This window comes from Lutra lutra, chromosome 13 (genome assembly GCF_902655055.1).
Source record: "Lutra lutra chromosome 13, mLutLut1.2, whole genome shotgun sequence".
Taxonomy (NCBI): domain Eukaryota; kingdom Metazoa; phylum Chordata; class Mammalia; order Carnivora; family Mustelidae; genus Lutra; species Lutra lutra.
In genome coordinates, this window is record NC_062290.1 from 57,857,040 (window position 1) to 57,877,304 (window position 20,265).

The window sequence follows — 20,265 nt, forward strand, 5'->3', positions numbered from 1 at the left end:
TCAGCTCAGGTCATGATCTCAGGGTCCTGGGATCGAGTCCGGCATCAGGTTCCCTGCTCAGCGGGGAGCCTGCTTGCCCCCCTCTCTCTGCCTGCCTCTCTGCCTACTTGTGATCTCTGTCAAATAAATAAATAAAATAAAATAAAATAAAAAGATTTACTTGAGAAAGAGAGATAGGGAGAGAGAGAAAAAGTGCACACATGTGCTGTGCAAGCAGTGGGGGGCAGAGGAGGAGGGCAAATGGAGAATATCTTCAAGCAGACTCCCCACTGAGCATAGAGCTAGAAACAGGATCTCCATCCCTGGCCCCATGAGAACACAACCTGAGCCAAAACCAAGAGTTGGATGCTCAACAGACTGAGCCACCCAGGTGCCCCATACAGTATAACTTGAAAGTTCCTATGTGACATCTTAGTTAAAAACAGATTAATAATAACAACTGTTAATAGTAAGAAACAAGGCTGCAGCAACAGTAACTTGGAACTAAATCCAAATGAAAGTCTCTCCTCTATAAATCTGAAAATCTTCTCATAAAATTTTATGTTTTAGACCCATTCAAATACACGTTCTATTGCTTTCAGAGTTCCAAATGAAGCCACACATTCCTAACAACTTTTCTAAGAACTCTACATAGTCTTAAATGAAATATCTACCCTTTAAGCCCCATTTCATAAATCCCAAATAGATACTAAGTTCCAATTCAACTGATTTTATCACCCAGTATGAAAGTGAGTTATCCAGGGGCACCAGGGTGGTTCAGTCGTTAAGCGCCTGCCTTCAGCTCAGGTCATGATCCCAGGGTCCTGGGATGGAGTCCTCCATTGGGCTCCCTTGGGGAGGGGGGGGGTGTTGCTTCTCCCTCTCCCACTCCCCCTGCTTGCGTTCCCTCTCTCGCTGTCTCTGTCAAATAAATAAATCTTAAAAAAAAAAAAAGAAAGGAAATGAGTTATCCGAAAATTAAAATTCACTCTAGCATACATGCCATGTCAACAACAAATTCACAAACCTGGTCTTCAAAAAATCCATGACAAAAAAATTTTTACCTCAAATAAATTACCTTTCCCCCCCCCACATTTTTTATTTTTGGGATGCCTGGATGGCTAGGTCAGTTAAGCGTCTACCTTTGGCTCAGGTATGATCCCAAGGTTGAGATCAAACCCACAACAGGCTCTGTGCTCAGCCTGAAGTCAGCTTGAGATTCTCTCCACCCCTGTCCCTGCCCTCACTCACACTCTCTCTCTCTAAATATTTAAAAAAAAAAAAAAAAAAATTTTTTTTAAGGTTTTTTTTTTTTTAAGATTTTTATTTATTTATTTGACAGAGAGAGATCACAAGTAGGCAGAGGCAGGCAGAGAGAGAGGAAGGGAAGCAGGCTCCCTGCTGAGCAGAGAGCCCAACCCGGGGCTCGATCCCAGGACCCCAGGATCACGACCTGAGCCAAAGGCAGAGGCCCAACCCACTGAGCCACCCAGGCGCCCCTAAAGTTTTATTTTTTAAAATTAAAAACAACAGCAGCAACACCACCACCCAAACCTGATTAATTTCATTCTTGGGCTTTTAAAAAAAAAAAAGGGATTCCATTCCTAAATATTTGAGTTGTGCCAAAATTATTTCAGAATTAACCCCAGGCTTACATGGTGATATTCCCTCTAAGTCTTCCCTCTCTTTGCCTTCCTTCATATCTTCACTCTCCTACGGGTTGGGGAGCAGGGAGGGAGTTAACACCTATCAGTGATCTACCACCTTACCAGTCAACACAACCAGTGCTATACATGCCACACTCCATTTACTCGAATTAACGAAGAGCCAACTAATGATCTCACAAGATTAATAAAAAAAAATAAGATGTAAGAAAGAGCAACTTTACGATCTGTGAATTCACGTAGACTCCTTTTGAGCAGGCATTCCTCAAACCTCTTCAACAGGCTTATACCAAAACCAAAAAAAGTAGAGCACCTGGGTGACTGCCTTCAGCTCAGGTCATAATCCTGGAATCTCGGGATCGGGATCGAGTCCCACAGGGGCTCCCAGCTCCACAGGGAGTCTGCTTCTCCCTCTGACCCTCCCTCTCATGCTCTCTTCTCACTCAAATAAATAAAATCTTTATGAGAAAAAAAAAGGTGTCTTATAACAACAACACATCTTAAGTCACCATTTTTAAAAAGGATTCGGGGGTGCCTGGGTAGCTCAGTGGATTAAAGCCTTTGGCTCGGGTAATGATCCCAGCGTCCTGGGATCGAGCCCCCGCATCTGGCTCTCTGCTCAGCAGGGAGCCTGCTTCCTCCCTCTCTGCCTGCTTCTCTGCCTACCTGTAATCTCTGTCAAATAAATAAATAAAATCTTTAAAAAAAATAAAATAAATTAAAAATTTTAAAAAGGATTCAGGACTTGAGGCACCTGGATGGCTCAGCGGATTAAGCATACAACTCTTCATTTCAGCTCAGGTCATGATCTCAAGGTTGTGGGATCAAACTGTGGGTGGGGATCCACACTCAGCAGCAGTCTTCTAGTTCCTCTCCTCCTGCTCCTCCCTCCCGTCTCATCCCCCCTCCTCCACTTGCACAGTCAAGCTCTAGAAATACATAAAATCCTTACAAAAATAAAATAAAAAGGACTGGGGAATCAATACTTCAAGACTTAACACTTCCAAAGTGAAGGCTTCACTTCATAACAGTTTAAAACTTCAACACTGGTTTATACTTTCTACATGTAGTGTACTGTTAAAGGAGTAGAGATAGCAACCAGTTCCTTCCCATGAAAACACAAGGGCCTACTAAAATTAACCATTCTTCTTCTTGTTCTACCATTTCTCCCTAAACAATAAAAGTCACTCAAGCTAATACCAAGAGACACTGCTGGTGAGCACTGCACAGGCTGCCATCAGTTACCAGGAAAGGGAAACGAGGTGTTATTGTTGTTCTAGCCTTGTTCTAAAGGCAGCTCCATGTGACTGCTGCTGGTACAGCCCACATTTAAAGAGAGAGGCTAGAGGAAACCAGAACAGCAGGAAACAGGCAGGAGAGGCAATTATCACAACCCTTTCCCATGGCCTCATTTCCATGCCACCATTTCCAGCTGTATTTCATACACACACACACAAAAACCTCCCTTCTCTGAATTGTTTCATTTCTGAGGGTCAGAAGCAACACGGAAGCAAATGGGAAATCAGAGCTGTGGAAAACTAGCAAGACAGAGATGGGGGAAATCTCATCACACATGTGAACCAGCCTTAACGAGGAAAAATCACATGGAACATACTGGAGATAAGTAGAAGAGCAATGTGGGAGACTAATCAGTTCTGCCTATAGTGTTCACAGAAATATAAGGATGACAGACCCAGCCAAGGGGCCCTGCAAGTACATAAGAGATACTGGTGGACTATAAAACTCTATGGTCTCCAGAGAGTGGAATTTATTCCCTTTCCCGAAACAGTTAAGTACCATGCCAATCTAGGCACCCAATGCCGAGGATACAGGAGAACTTAGGTATTAGGTCCATCTTCCCTCCACCTGTATTAGACAAAATGACACTAAAAATTAGGACGTACAGTGCATGACAAAAAGTGAGGAATACACTACTGACATAACTCTTGGTTTAAAAAGTATACCATAAACTTTAATTAATAATTAATTAAAAGTATACCATAACTGAAGAGAAAATATAAAAGGCCTGGGTTCACCCAAAAAGTTAATTATATGCCCTCTGAATAAAAGATGGTTGGATACCTTAAAAAGACCATCGAAAGCTCTCAACTGTTAGTGTACAAAAGGGCTAAAGATAATAAGCCTAAATACTAACAGATCATATACCTCGGATATAAGCAGAAACCAATATCCAACAGAGGTGGTGGTGAAGTTACAAGATTATGTCAAACAGGAGGGATCAACTCCTAGAGAGCAAGGATAGGAGACCAGAGAGGCAGCACTTAAAATGCCCTGGCAAAAAAATAAGACTGAAAACCGAGGGGAAGAGGTGGAAAAGCCAAGTGGGAAAGTGATCCACAGGCAAAGGAAACGGAAATGTAATTTACTAAAGAGAGAATAACGCAGAACTTTGGTTTATAGGGTGCTCTCAAAACTACATTAGAAAACTATAATAAAACCAGACTAGAGGGACCGGGACTGAAGAGAAAAACTAAGTCCCCAAGAGTCTTAACACCAAAACCTCCCAGAATGAAAAGGAGAAAAAGGAGAAAAAACTATTCCTCTGGGTAAACCGTGTAAAGCTACAGTGCGCAGAAGTTGGGCTCTAAAACGCCCAGTCCCAAGACTAGCGACAGTCGTGAAAACCTAAAGATGGTCAGGATGGGAAACAGCAGAGCGGCGCGGGTGCTCCAGCCGAGAGGCAGGCAGGGACAGAGGTGGGAAAGAAAACCACACCCTCTAGGGCAGAAACCCGAAGGGGGGGGAGGGGAAGGCGCCCCCTGGGGTTGGGTGGGGCCAGGCCGACTACGACTGGGGTAGGCAGGAAGAAGCACAGGACTGCCCGCACAGAGAGGAAGGAAGGCGCCCGGGCCTGGGCATACTGGGGACGCATGAAGCTGGCGAGGGACGCTTGGCCCGGTCTTCAGGAGTGGGCGCTGGGGCAGTATGAAGAGGGTTCGAGGAAAGAAGAGCTGAACCCAGGACTAGAAAACGCACGCTGCCACACTCAGGGATCATGGAACAGGAAAGGAGAGAGAGGGTGCCAATTACCGCTGCTGTTCTCGCTGGACTCGGGACCAGCCGCCTCCGCCGCCGCCGCTCGTTACCTGCCAATGTGCCTCTTACAAAGCGGCGGCGGCGGCAGAGGCGCCCTGGTTCGTCACGTGACCTCTGCGTCACGCGCGAAGGAGGAGCCACCACGCGACGCTCGTTCCCGGCCCATCAGCCCGCCCACAGAGCACGTCGCTTCCTCCATCCTCCCCCATGCCATCTAGAGAGGCCAACAATGCCGAGGTGCGGTTAGGCACCGAGAAGGAGCAAATAAGGGAGATCTTATAAAATTTCTCGTACTCAGAGTTGTCAAGAGGCTAGTACATACCGCATCCAGAATGCCCACAACTGCAGCTTGTCGCGCTGTGATGACCTCACAAGGCACCACGAGTCGCTCCCCTGCGGCCGCCTTCCTCTCATCACGTGATGTGGCCCAACCATTCAAAACAGGCCTAGCTCCCCAAACCTTGAGCCGGGGGAGGGAGGAATACTATCGCCAATGTGCTGCACAGCGAAAGTACCTACGACCGCAGCCTTTCCCTCGCGGGTTCATAGACCTTGCATTTATGACTTAGTGCCGAGGCAAAGCCGTGAGGGAAAACGGACAGTACTGACTTCTGAGACTAACACTAGTGGACGCTGCTTGACGGGCAATGAACGCGATTCCCGCTGGGAGATGTAGTCCGGGCGGGGGATGGGGTTCCTCTACTAGGTTCCCGGTCTCGCGCTCTGTTCCGCCCTCTGCGCGGGAAAACGCCAACGGCTAGCCCAGGTGCAGCATCGTGGAGCAGGCTTCAATAGAAACTTACCCAGGGCAGATGGGCCTCGGGGCTTCTGTCTTATTAAATGTGGGCCTTGGATTCTTTTACCAAGTCTCTTATGCGTAAATTGATAAACATTTATTGTTTACTGCATGTCAATACAACAATTTCTTTTAAAGATATTATTTATTGGGGCGTCTGGGTGGCTCAGTGGGTTGACCCTCTGCCTTCGCCTCGGGTCGTGATCTCAGGGTCCTGGGATCGAGCCCCGCGTGGGGGCCCTCTACTCAGCGGGGAGCCTGCTTCCGCCGCCTCTCTCTCTGCCTGCCTCTCTGCCTACGAGTGATCTCTCTCTCTCTCTCTGTCAAATAAATAAAAATTAAAAAAAAAAAAAGATTTTATTTATTGGGGCCGCCTGGGTGGCTCAGTGGGTTAAGGCCTCTGCCTTCGGCTCGGGTCATGATCCCAGAGTCCTGGGATCGAGCCCCGCATGGGGCTTTCTGCTCCTTGGGAAGCCTGCTTCCCCCTCTCTCTCTGCCTGCCTGCCTACTTGTGGTCTCTGTCAAATAAATAAATAAAATCTTTTTTTCTATTTTTAAAGATTTTATTTATTTGACAGAGAGAGATCACAAGTAGAGAGGCAGGCAGGCAGAGAGAGAGGGGGAAGCAGGCTTCCCAAAGAGCAGAGAGCCCCATGCGGGGCTCGATCCCAGGACTCTGGGATCATGACCCGAGCCGAAGGCAGAGGCCTTAACCCACTGAGCCACCCAGGCGCCACTCAATACAACAATTTTTACTAAATCTTATAATAAACCCTTTGAGGCAGGGATTGCTCCCTGTAAAGAAAGGCTTAGGGGGCACCTGGCTGACTCAGTCGATATGGTCTTTATGTTGGGGTTGTGAATTCGTGTTCCACCTTGAGTGCAGAAATTACTTAAAAAATAAAATCTTAAAAAATAAAAAGGTTGAGAAGTTGAGTTGTTTCTAGCTGAAGATAACCAAACCAGATTTTGTATCTCCAAACAATAATCCTCCTCTCAGATCTTTTTTAACTCCAGGTATTAAGCATAATTGAAGAGATAATGCTTTATACTTGTGGCATAATATTTTGGAGTTTTGTGTGTGTGTTTTTTTTTTTTTTTTTTTAATTTTATTTACTTATTAGAGCGTTAGCGAGAGCAGGAGCAGCGTGGGAGGCCAGAGGGAGCGGGAGCAGCTGACTTCCGGCTGAACCGAGAGCCTAGTGTGGGGCTCCATCCCAGGACCGTGAAATCATGATCTGAGAGAAGGCGGACGCTTAACAGACTGAGCCACATAGGCGCCCCAGTATTTTGGAGTTTAAAGTATTTCCCCGCTGGGGCGCCTGGGTGGCTCAGTGGGTTAAGCCGCTGCCTTCGGCTCAGGTCATGATCTCAGGGTCCTAGGATTGAGCCCCGCATCGGGCTCTCTGCTCAACAGGGAGCCTGCTTCCTCCTCTCTCTCTACCTGCCTCTCTGCCTGCTTGTGATCTCTCTCTGTCAAATAAATAAATAAAATCTTTTAAAAAAAATAAATAAAGTATTTCCCCGTTTACTGACTAGTTAATTCTCAAAGGCAGTATCTCGGGCTGGTTAGGTACACGGACTTTGGCCTTACCTCAATTTGAGCTTCTTTCCTTTGCAATAACACCACTTCACCAGGTAGTGAAAATTAAATGAGATCATGCAGGGGCACCTGGGTGGCTCAGCTGTTTAACTATCGGCCTTTGGCTCAGGTCATCATTCCAGGGGCTGGGATCAAGCCCCGCATTGAACTCCCTGTTCAGCAGGAAACCTGCTTCTCCATCTCTCTCTACCTGCCGCTCCACCTGCTGGTGCTCTCTCAAATAAATAAACGAAATATTTAAAACAAATAAATAAATGAGCTCATGTAAAGTACCTGTTTGGCACATAGTTAAACCCTCAATAAACAGTAGTAATTACTTTCACACCTGGTATGTGCCCTTCGGGCACAGCAGATAAAAAACAAAGGTTGGGTGGGGGTAGGGGGGAGCCTGGGTAGTTTGGTGGGTTAAGCGTCTGCCTTTGGCTCAGTTCTTGATGTCAGAGACCTGGGATGGAGCCCTGCGTGGGCGGGGGGGGGGGGGGGGGGGGGGGGCCCTGCTCAGCGGGGAGTCTGCTTCTCCCTCTCAATCTCTGTGTTCTCCCTCTCTCTCTCTCTCGCTTGCTCTTAAATAAATAAATACTTTAAAAAAATTAAAAAGGTGGCTATGGTGAGTGCTGTGATATGTTAAAAAAAATTTTTTTAAAGATCTTATTTATTTATTTGTTAGAGAGAGAGCATGAGCACAGGCAGACAGAGTGGCAGGCAGAGGGAGAAGCAGGCTCCCCGCTGAGCAAGGAGCCTGATGTGGGACTCGATCCCAGGACGCTGGGATCATGACCTGAGCCGAAGGCAGCCGCTTAACCAACTGAGCCACCCAGGCGTCCCCGTTAAAATTTTTTTTAAAAAAGTAAGGTGGGGGGGCGCCTGGGTGGCTCAGTGGGTTAAGCCGCTGCCTTCGGCTCAGGTCATGATCTCAGGGTCCTGGGATCGAGTCCCGCATAGGGCTCTCTGCTCAGCAGGAAGCCTGCTTCCCTCTCTCTCTGCCTGCCTCTCTGCCTACTTGTGATCTATCTCTGTCAAATAAATAAATAAAATCTTTAAAAAAAAAAAAAAAGTAAGGTGGGAAGGGAATTAGCATACACTGATCTTTATGCAGGACACTATGCCAATTACCAACTAACACCCTAGTTACTAATAGACTGTTGTAGGTTAAATTACTTGATTAATAACAATTGAAACCTTAACAGTCCTGCTCAGTTCAAGGGAAGCCTTTGTTATACATCTGAATTGATCAAAGAATGCTCAGGCTGAAACAAAAATTATCACGACCATTCATGTGTAGATGTATCTTATCTCTCCCTTTTGACAGTGAGCTGGAATTGCACAGGGTCAATTCAGTCTTCTCCTCTTTGTATTCCTGCTTTATAGAACTGTGTGGGAGAGTCAAAGATAAAACCACCCTTGAGATGCAGAGGCTTTAAGGGAAAGAGTACAAGAAAACAATTCTGAAAACAAACGTTGTAACAGGACCTATCTCTGTAGAGTGGGAAGGAGGGTTTGTGGTCGAGGGTGCTAGTAAAAAGGGACAAATCTAATCTATAACATTTTAATTTTTGCATAAAGAAGTACTGGTTTTTTAATTAAAGATAATAAGAAAAGAGAGACAAAAAAAAAAGAGAGAGAGAGAGAGAAAAGAGAGACCAGTGTGTCTGGCTTGGCTCAGTTGAAAGAGCATGTATATGACTCTTGATCTCAGTGTTGTGAGTTGTACCCCCAGGTTAGGTATAGGTTTTCCTAAACATAAATATGTAAATTTTAAAAAAGAGGGGTGCCTGGGTGACTCAATTGGTTGAGTGCCTGCCTTTGGCTAAAGTCGGGGTCAGCGGGGAGCCTGCTTCTCCTCTGCCTACCATTCTCCCTGCTTGTGCTCTCTCTCTCTCAAATAAATGAATAAAATATATATTTAAAAAGAGAGAGAGAGGGGCGTCTGGGTGGCTCAATGGGTTAAAGCCTCTGCCTTCGGCTCAGTTCATGATCTCAGAGTCCTGGGATCGAACCCCACATCGGGCTCTCTGCTCGGCGGGGAGCCTGCTTCCTCCTCTCTCTCTGCCTGCCTTTCTGCCTACTTGTGATCTCTGTCTGTCAAATAAATAAATAAAATCTTTTAAATAAATAAATAAATAAATAAATAAATAAATAAAAAGAGAGAGAGAGAGGGACCCCTGAGTGGCTCAGTGGGTTAAGCCTCTGCCTTCGGCTCAGGTCATGGTCTCAGGGTCCTGGGATTGAGCCCCACATCGGGCTCTCTGCTCAGCGAGGAGCCTGCTTCCCCCCTCTCTCTCTCTGCCTGCCTCTCTGCCTACTTGTGATCTCTCTGTCAAATAATAAATAAAATCTTTAAAAAAGAAAAAAAGAGAGATATGTGTTAGTTCTGTGACTGATACAAGATATGTCACCTTTCTAGTCCCTCAATTTCCTCTTCTGTTATATTCAAAAACATGTCTCTTCTGTAGCAGGCACACTATGCTGGAGACTTTCGATAAATTATCATTTATCAAGGGAGAAGTCCCACCTTAGATCTAGGATCAGAGATAAAAAATAAGGGCATCAAAGTCCTAAAACCTCACTGATAACAGTTATTACCACCTGGATGTAATAGAACTATCCTCTCCCAATAGGCTCCTCTAAGGGATATCACTACCACCCATGCCCACCCAGCCTGACTCTGATACATTGAAACTTATTTTACATCCTGTGACTGCAAAGAACATCACTATCCAATTCACTAGTTTGTGTTTAAATATCCTTGGCTGGACTACAGTGAGAGCATAATATGATGGAAAATACACTGGAAAAATCCTCAGAAGCCTGGGCTTTTAAGTCTGTAAACATGGCAGACAATAAAGAAGGTGGGTGAAACCGGATGAAGTCCATCTCAGAGAGAATCAGTAATGGGTAGCTGAGATTTAGGAAGATAAAATCAAAATGTATAAACTCCAGAGCTAATCACTGATTAAGTTCAAGTCTAATCTCCTGACTCACGGTAAGTGATCATAATCCGATGCAATATACCTGCAGAAGAATGTGATAACTGAGTGGGAATGGTCTGTATAGAATCTAAAAAAAAAAAAAAACCCTTAAGAAGCAAAATGTAGGGGCGCCTGGGTGGCTCAGTGGGTTAAGCCGCTGCCTTCGGCTCAGGTCATGATCTCAGAGTCCTGGGATTGAGCCCCACATCGGGCTCTCTGCTCAGCAGGGAGCCTGCTTCCTCCTCTCTCTCTGCCTGCCTCTCTGCCTGCTTGTGATCTCTCTGTCAAATAAATAAATAAAATCTTTAAAAAAAAAAAAAAGGAAGCAAAAATGTACACCATGGAGGGAAAAGGGTAGCCTGACCACCAGCACGTAGAACGTTTTGGTCCCTTTGGCAGATCTCTCTCTTTAGCAGATAGAGATGAATGATCCATGACTCTTAACCATAAAAATCATCCAAGATTCCCCTACCTATGCTTCATGTCAAGAGCAACCTTCTAATGAGAATCTGGCTTCTTCAGCCACCCAGCTAACTCAGTTGGTGGAGCTTGAGACTCTTGATCTCAGGGGTCTGAGTTCAAGCTCCACATTGGACCTAGAGCTTACTTAAAAAATAATAATAAAAATAAACAAGGGGCATCTGGGTGGCACAGTCGGTTAAGCGTCTGTCTCTTGCCTTCAGCTTAAGTCATGATCTCAAGGTTGTGAGATAAGAACCCCATGTCAGGCTTCTTGATCAGCGAAGAGTCTGCTGGAAATTCTCTCTCTCCTTTGGCCCTTCCCCCCACCCCTCTAGCTCACTCTCTCTCTTTCTCTCTCTCAAGTAAATAAATAAATCTTTAAAGTAGTGAAATTCTGCTTACTTTACATGGCATTGCTGAATTCATGCAAGACACTGCCTATGAAAGTCCTCAGAAAATAACTGGAATTTAAGAATCCTAAGGAACTATTACTACCATGAAAACCATTATTTGATTTCATCAATACTATATAACCCAAGTCAGTGGTTGAGGTTTGGGTTCCAGAGGAATCCGGGAAGGCCTGAATTCTAGAACAATGGTCAGCAAACTACAACTCACAGGTCAAAACCAGCCCATCTCCAAGTTTTCTACAAAGCCTTAGCTAAGAATTATTAGCCATTTTTTCTTTTCTTTTCTTTTCTTTTTTTTTTCTAAAAGATTTTATTTATTTATTTGACAGAGATCACAAGTAGGCAGAGAAGCAGGCAGGGTGGGGGTGGGGGAGCAGGCTCCCTACTGAGCAGAGAGCCTCATGTGGGGCTCGATCCCAGGACCCTGAGATCATGACCCGAGCCAAAGGCAGAGGCTTACCCCACTGAGCCACGCAGGTGCCCCTCTTTTTTTTTTTTTTTTAATTTTTATTTATTTATTTGACAGAGAGAGAGATTACAAGTAGGCAGAGAGAGAGGAGGAAGCAGGCTCCCTGCTGAGCAGAGTCCCTGCGGGGCTCGATCCCAGGACCCTGAGATCATGACCTGAGCCAAAGGCAGAGGCTTTAACCCACTGAGCCACCCAGGTGCCCCTCTTTTTTTTGGTTTTTGTTTTTGTTTTTTGTTTTAAAGTAAGCTCTATGCCTAATGTGGGGCTTGAACTCACAAACCTGAGATCAAGAGCCCCATTCTCCATCGACTTAGCCAAGCAGATGCCCTAAAGTTGAATGTTTTTTGTTGTTGTTGTTTTGTTTTGAGGGGGGTGGAGCAGAGAGAGAAGGAGAGAGAGAATCTTAAGCAAGCTCCATGCCTACCATGGAGACTGATGTGGAGATGATAACCTGAGGCAAAATTAAGAGCCTGATACTTAACCAACTGAGCCACCAGGCACTTGTTTTGTCTCAAAATAAACTCTGTAGTCATTGTGGGGCTGGAACTCTTGACCCCAAGATCAAAAGTCACATGCTGCAGGTGCCTGGGAAGTTCAGTTAGTTAAGCAGCTGCCTTTGGCTCAGGTTATGATCCCAGGGTCCTGGGATGGAGCCCCACATGGGGCTCCCTGCTCATTGGGGAGCCTGCTTATTCCCCTCTCCCCTGCTCCTGCTCTCTCTCTCTCTCTCTTAAATAAATAAATAAAATCTTTAAGAAAAAAAAAAAAGTTGCATGCTCCCCACACTGAGCCAGCCACCTGCCCCTTATTAGGCATTTTAAAATGGTGCAAAAAGGGCACCTGGGTGGCTCAATCATTAAGCATCTCCCTTCAGCTTAGGTCATGATCCCAGGCTCCTGAGATCGAGCCCCATATTCGGTTCCCTGCTTGGTGGGGACTCTGCTTCTCCTTCTCTCATTCCCCTGCTTGTGTTCCCTCTCTCACTGTATCTCTGTCAAAAAAATAAATAAAATCTTAAAAAAAAAAATTCCTTTCCTTTAAAAAAAATGCACCCCAAAAATCAAAAGAAGAATATTTCGTGGCACACAAAACTTACCCAAAATTCAAATTTTAGTCTACTAAGTTCCATTGTAACTCAACCACAATTATTCACTTATGTAGTCTATGGATACTTTCACACTACAATAGAGAGTTGAATACCTATAACAGAAACCATGTGGCCCAGAAACCCTAAAATATTTACTGTCTGGGGGCGCCTGGGTGGCTCAGTGGGTTAAAGCCTTTGACTTCGGCTCAGGTCATAATCCCAAGGTCCTGGGATCGAGCCTCACATTGGGCTCTCTGCTTGGCAGGGAGCCTGCTTCCTCCTCGCACTCTCTGCCTGCCTCTCTGCCTACTTGTGATTTCTGTCTGTCAAATAAATAAATAAAATCTTTAAAAAAAAATATTTACTGTCTGGCCTTTCACACAAAAGTTTGCAATCCCTGTACTAGAAGTTTCTGAGTGACCTTAGGCAAGGTACTTAATCTCATCCTATCTTAGTTTTCTCAAATGCAAAATGGGGATCACAATGCTAGATTTAAAAAGTTCAATATAATTTGGGGTTTGAATCGTTTTTTTCTTTTTCTTCAAAAGTGATTTTTTTTTTCTTTGAGTAATCTCTACACCCAACATGGGGCTTAAACTCATGATCCAAGATCAAGAGTTGTATGTTCTAATGACTCAGCCATTCAGGTGCCCTTGTGTCTTTTATTTTAATCCTTTTTGACTGTAATTTACAAAACCTACAAGAGGAAATACATACACATATATATAAAACTGAAAATGTTTCACAAACCAATACCTATTCATATATTTATTTACTCTGAGTGTTTCAGTATACCCTTCATGTAGCATTCCTTGATGATACCGTTTTACATAATCATGGCACATGAACCTGATATTTTTCATTTTTTTCTATTTCTGTTTTTAAAAAATAGATAGGGGGTGGGTGGGGAGATGGGTGAAATAGGTGTTGGGGGATTAAGGAGTACACTTGTGATGAGAACTGGGTGATGTATGAAATTGTTGAATCACTATATTTCCATGTGAAACTAATGCTGTATATTAACTATATTGGAATTCAAAGAAAAAATAAAAAAATAGGGGCGCCTGGGTGACTCAGTTGTTGGGTGCCTGTCTTCCACTCAGATCATGATCCCAGGGTCCTGATATTGAGCCCTGCATCAGGCTCCCTGCTCAGCAGGAAACCTGCTTCTCCCTCTCCCTTTCCCCCGCTTGTGTTCCTCTCTTGCTGTGTCTCTCTCTGTCAATAAATGAATAAAATCTTTAAAAATAATAATAATAAAATAGGGGCTTAGACCTAGTTTGTGGCAACATGGCTAAACGCACCAAGAAGGTCAGAATCATGGGTAAATAGGGGACCTGTCATGGTGCCTCCCTCAGGAAAATGAAGAAGATTGAAATAAGCCAGGAACCCAAGTACACCTGCTCCTTCTGTGGCAAAACCAGGATGAATAGACAAGCTCCACTGGGGCTCAAGGGTGTCTCAGATGGTTAAGCATCTGCCTTTGGCTTAGGTCATGATCTCCAGGCCCTCCAATCAAGCCCCAAGGCAGCTTCCCAGCTCAGCACAGAGTCAGCTTCTCCCTCTCCCTTCACCTCTCCCCCATTTGTGCCTTCTCTGTCTCTTTCAAATGAATAAATAAAATCTTATAGAAAGAAAGAAAGGAAGGAAGAAAGAAAGAAAGAGCGAGCGGGAGGGAAGGAAGAAAGAAAGGGAAGGAAGGAAGGGAGGGAGAGAAGGAAGGAAGGAAGGAAGAAAGAAAGAAAGAAAGAAAAGAAAGAAAGAAAGAAAGAAAGAAAGAAAGAAAGAAAGAAAGAAAAAAGAGGAGCACTGTGGCTCCTGCATGAAGACCGTCACCAGCGGTACCTGGACACTACAACACCACTTCTGCCCTCACAGTAAAGTCAGCCATCAGAGGATTGAAGGAGTTGAAAGACCAGTAGAAGCTCCACCATTTCTTTTTCTTTTTTTTTTTAAGATTTTATTTATTTATTTGACAGAGACACAGCTAGAGAGGGAACATAAGCAGGGGGAGCGGGAGAGCGAGAAACAGGCTTTCCATGGAGCAGGTAGCCTGATGCTGGGCTGGATCCCAGGACCCTAGGATCATGACCTGAGCTGAAGGCAGTTGCTTAATGACTGAGCCACCTAGGTGCCCCAAAGCTCCACCATTTCAAACACTGCTAGCCTATAATAAATTGGTTAATTTATGTAACAAAATTAAAACATTTTTTTAAGTAGAATTTTGAATGGCCAAAAATGGGACAATTTGAGCGACAAAATAATGATAGTATTTGATTGATTCAAAGCAGAAATATCCATGAGTCAATACTGATATAAATAAATGGAAGGGGGGGCACCTGGGTGGCTCAGTGGGTTGAGCCTCTGCCTTGGCTTGGGTCATAGTCTTGGGGTCCTGGGACCGAGCCCTGAGTCGAGCTCTCTGCTCGTGCCTCCCTCTCCCTCTCTCTGCCTACCTCTCTGCCTGCTTGTGATCTCTATCAGATAAATAAATTAAATAAATAAATAAATAAATAAATGGAAGCGGGGGAGGATAACTGGCCAGGGAGAAGCAGACTCCCCACTGAGCAAGGAGCCCAGTGTGGGACTCCATCCCAGGACCCTGAGATCATGACCTGAGCCAAAAGCAGATGCCCAATGACTGAACCACCCAGGTGCCTGGACAAGTGCACAAAAGTTTGAGGAGAAATTGTATATCCCTCAAAATATCTATGAATTACTATGGTGGGTTTGTTGTTGTTACTTTAAATTTTTTCAGTGAATCCAAATATGTCTTAAGAAACTACTGTGGTGTTTGAAAAGGTTCTTTGGTACTTCCGTCAGTAGTTGGAGCTTAATTCCCCTCCACCTTGAATGTGGGCTGCACGTAATAACTCAAGTCTAATAAATAGAGAATGGAATGAGAAAAATAATAACTTTATAATATAGAGACTTGACAGACACTACCTAAACCAAATGATCAAAATTAACTGCAGAAGGCATATTGATATCATGAACACCCTGATAGGAAGCAATGCAAAGGACACCTCACCTCTGTGGCATTCTTCCCAAAAATCTACCACCTGAGGGCTATCGGGAAAAAACCGTAGATAAACCGAGGGACATTATACTAAGGGACTCTTCAAATGAGTCAAAAGTCATTTAAAAAAAAAAAAAGGAAAACAGAAACTGAGGGAGATCACAAAGTCTAAGGAGGCATGACAACTAAATGCACTGTGGTATCTTGACTTGGAACCTTGGATTTTATTTTATTTATTTATTTATTTAATTCGACTGAGAGAGATCATAAGTAGGCAGAGAGGCAGGCAGGCAGAGAGGGGGAAGCAGGCTCCCCACCGAGCAGAGAGCCCGACGCAGGACTCAGACCCGGAGACCATGACCCAAGCTGAAGGCAGAGGCCTTAACCCACTGAGCCACCCAGGCGCCCGGAACCTGGGATTTTTTTTAAAAAGGATATTAAGGGAAAAATGAAAAAATGCAAATAAAGTTTTAGTTTAGTTAAAAGTTTTGTACTGGTGTTCATTTCTTTTTTTTTTTTTTTTTTTGTTCTAGTGTTACTTTCTTACTATGATTTCTTCCATTCAGAGAAGCAAGATTAAGGTACATGGAAATTCTCTTTTCTTTAGGTGTAAAATTATTTCAAAATAAGTTTTAAAAAACCAGTAGGTCACAACCCACTAAACTGATTATTTTAGGGTTTTTTTTTTTTAAGATTTTTAAATTTTTTTCATTTGACAGTGTACTAGCAAGGGGAGTGGCAGGCAGAGGGAGAGTGAGGGGCAGGCTCCCCGTGTGGGGATCGATTCTGGGACTTTGGGACCATGACCCAAGCCAAAGGCAGACACTTAACCAACTGTGCCACCCAGGTGTCCCACTTTTTTATTTTTTAAGATTTTTGTTTAAGATTTTAAGTAATCTCTACACCCAACATGGGGCTCAAATTTACAACCCCAAGGTCAAAAGTAGCATGGTCCACTGACTAAGCCAGCAGGTGCCCCATGATTGCTTGACTCTTTAATGTATCTAAATCTTCAGATTGAAAAAGACTAAATTAATACAAGTAAAAAGCTAAGAACATTGGCACATGGAAAATGGACAATAAATATTAGCTATTATCAATATCCCATAATATTGTTAATTTTCTTCCAATGGAGTGTGAGGGCCGATCAGTCAGTTAAGCATCCAGCTCCTGATGTGGGCTCTGGTCAGGAGCTCAGGGTCTTGGGATAGAGCCATTGAGGCTCTGTGCTCAGTGTGGTGTCTATTTGAGAATTCTCCCTCACCCTCTGCCCCTCCTCCCACTTGCCCATGCTTTTATCTCTCTCAAATAAATAAATAAATCTTTAAAAAAGTTTTCTGGGCATCTGAGTGGCTCAGTGGGTTAAGCCTCTGCCTTTGGCTCAGGTCATGATCTCAGGGTCCTGGGATGGAGCCCTGCATCAGGCTCTCTGCTCAGCAGGGAGCCTGCTTCCCCCTCTCTCTCTGCCTGCCTCTCTGCCTACTTGTGATCTCTGTCAAATAAATAAATGAAACCTTTAAAAAAAATTTTTTTTCGGGGCGCCTGGGTGGCTCAGTGGGTTAAGCTGCTGCCTTCGGCTCAGGTCATGATCCCAGGTCCTGGGTTCGGGCCCCGCATCGGGCTTTCTGCTAGGCAGGGAGCCTGCTTCCTCCTCTCTCTCTGCCTGCCTCTCTGCTTACTTGTGATTTCTCTCTGTCAAATAAATAAATAAAATCTTTAAAAAAAAAAAAAATTTTTTTTTCTTTTCTTCCAGTTTCTTTTTCTTTTGTTCAAAAGAGACTTGCCCTGGGGGCAGCTGACTAACTCAGTTGGTAGAGCATGGGACTCTTGATCTTGGGGTCATGAGTATAAGCCCCATGTTGGACATAGAGCTTACTTAAAAACACATAAACTTTTGGGGTGCCTGGGTGGCTCAGTGGGTTAAAGCCTCTGCCTTCGGCTCAGGTCATGATCCCAGGGTCCTGGGATCGAGCCCTGCATCGGGCTCTAGGCTCAGTGGGGAGCCTGCTTCCTCTTCTCTCTCTGCTTGCTTCTCTGCCTACTTGTGATCTCTGTCTGTCAAATAAATAAATAAAATCTTTAAAAAAAATACATAAACTTTAAAAATAACTTAAAAAAAAACAGATACTTGCCGTTAGTGGCTGAATATAATAGACCTCAAGACAGACTGTGATGTACCATCTGTACCAATGAGAGTAAAGAGTCCAGGCTGAAGTGGGAAGGAGAGGGGCGCCTGGGCAGCTCAGCCATTAAGCGTCTGCCTTGGGTTCAGGTCATGATCCCAGGGTCATGGTATGGAGCCCCACATCAAGCTCCTTGCTCAGTAGGAAGCCTGCGTCTCCCTCTCCAGATCCCCCTGCTTGTGTTCCCTCTCTCACGTGTCTCTCTCTGTCAAATAAATAAATAAAATCTTAAAGTGGGAAGGAGACACTAATTCAAGGGGTTAAAATAGTACATTACAAACTGTATTTCCATGCTGTCCAAGTTGTTATGCCTAAAACACTAGGGCTGAAATATCCCAGTTTCAAAATATACACTTCCTAGCATTAAGATACCAGAAAGAACCTTCAGGAAAAGACCCAGAGGGAAAGGAAAAATATTAATAGTCTAAGCTAGACCTCAAAAACATCTGCCACCGTGACAGCAGCGTGCTCACTGTCCATTCCTAAGAACACAGATTCTTGTCTTGCAGATAATAGTTAAAAGTATGTAGGGAGGGGCGCCTGGGTGGCTCAGTGGGTTAAGCCACTGCCTTCGGCTCAGGTCATGATCCCAGGTCCTGGGTTCAAGCCCCGCATCGGGCTTTCTGCTCGGCAGGGAGCCTGCTTCCTCCTCTCTCTCTGCCTGCCTCTCTGCCTACTTGTGATTTCTCTCTGTCAAATAAATAAATAAAATCTTAAAAAAAAAAAAGTATGTAGGGAGTAAGGAAAGGATGGGGGCATGGGCAAAACGAGTAAAGGGGAATGGGAGATTCAGGCTTCCAGCTATGGAATTAATAAGTCATGGGGATGAAATGTACAGTACAGGGAATATAGTCAATGTTATCGTAATAGCATTGCAGGATGTCAAATGGTAGCTACACTTGTGAGCATAGCATGACATATAGGCTTGTCAAATTACCATGTTGTGGGTGCCTGGGTGGCTCAGTTGGTTGGGCAACTGCCTTTCGCTCCAGTCATGATCCTGGAGTCCTGGAATCGAGTCCTACATCAGGCTTCCTGCTCCATGGGGAGTCTGCTTCTCCCTGTGACCCTCCTCACTCTCATGCTCTCTCTCTCTCTCATTCTCTCTCTCTCTCAAATAAATAAAGTCTTTTAAAAAATCACTATGTTATACACCTGACACTAATGTAACATTGTGTGTCACGTATACTTCAATTTTTTTTTCAATTTTTTAAAAAAGATTATTTCTTTATTTGACAGAGATCAGAAGTAGGCAGAGAGGCAGGCAGAGGGTGGGAAGAGGGGGGAGGGAGCGGGAAGCAGGTTACCTGTTGAGCAGAGAGCCCGATTCTGGGCTCAATCCCAGGACCCTGGGACCATGACCCAAACCGAAGGCAGAGGCTTTAACCCACTGAGCCACCCAGGCGCCCCCCAGGAAATAATTTTAAATAAGGAAAAACAGTTTTGGAGAAAAGAACATTTCTCACAGCTTTATTTTTTTTTTAAGAGTTTATTTATTTGACAGAAAGAGATCATAAGTAGGAAGAGAGGCAGGGAGAGAGTGAGAAGGAAGGAGGATTGCCCACTGAGCAGACAGCCCAATGCGGGGCTCAATTCCAGGACCCTGGGATCATGACCTGAGCCGAAGGCAGAGGCTTTAACCCACTGAGCCACCCAGGCGCCCCCCAGGAAATAATTTTAAATAAGGAAAAACAGTTTTGGAGAAAAGAACATTTCTCACAGCTTTATTTTTTTTTTAAGAGTTTATTTATTTGACAGAAAGAGATCATAAGTAGGGAGAGAGGCAGGGAGAGAGTGAGAAGGAAGGAGGATTGCCCACTGAGCAGACAGCCCAATGCGGGGCTCAATTCCAGGACCCTGGGATCATGACCTGAGCCAAAGGCAGAGGCTTTAACCCACTGAGCCACCCAGGCACCCCTCACAGCTTTATTTATTTTATTTATTTATTTTTTTCCCACAGCTTTATTTATAATGGTAAAAGTAGGAAGCTTCGGGGCGCCTGAGTGGCTCAGTGGGTTAAAGCCTCCGCCTTTGGCTCGGGTCATGATCCCAGTGTGCTGGGATGGAGCCCCACATCAGGCTCTCTGCTCAGCGGAGAGCCTGCTTCCTCCTCTCTCTCTCTGCCTGCCTCTCTGCCTACTTGTGATCTCTATCTGTCAAATAAACAAATAAAATCTTAAAAAAAAATTAGGAAACATCTTATATGTCTAACTATGGAGAAATGATTAAGCAAATTATGTCATTCTTACTAGATCTCATATTATACAACTTTTATAAATAACATTTACATTCCCAGGACATGGAAAGACATTTGTTTTATACCATTGGGAATAAAAAGCCAAAACCAAATCACTGAGTGAATATAACTATGTAAGAACACTATGCATAAGAAAGAAAGACTAAAAATACATCAAAAGTATATAATATGGGCCATGTATTGATAAAGGGATTATAGGTAACATGTTCCCATTTCACTTCCATATTTTCTTTTTTTTTTTTTAAAGATTTTATTTATTTATTTGACAGAGAGAGATCACAAGCAGGCAGAGAGGCAGGCAGAGAGAGAG

General features: G+C 44.3%; 1 protein-coding gene and 1 long non-coding RNA gene across 3 annotated transcripts in view; one reads left to right on the forward strand and one right to left on the reverse strand.

The window, feature by feature from the left end:
- UBAP2 (ubiquitin associated protein 2) overlaps positions 1 to 5,046 on the reverse strand; it is a 141,848-nt gene extending 136,802 nt beyond the window's left edge. The window contains exon 1 of one of the 2 annotated variants that reach the window (XM_047700161.1): positions 5,023 to 5,046. The gene's annotated coding sequence lies outside the window, so the exon portion shown is untranslated. Of the gene's footprint in view, positions 1 to 4,694; positions 4,813 to 5,022 lie in introns of those variants that run through there. The other variant, XM_047700160.1, reaches the window with a different exon arrangement.
- LOC125083496 (uncharacterized) lies at positions 1,807 to 18,278 on the forward strand. The gene is made up of 3 exons (XR_007122288.1): positions 1,807 to 1,947; positions 5,371 to 5,375; positions 18,233 to 18,278. It is a non-coding gene; the product is annotated as an uncharacterized LOC125083496 (long non-coding RNA).
- The last annotated feature ends 1,987 nt before the right edge of the window (positions 18,279 to 20,265 follow it).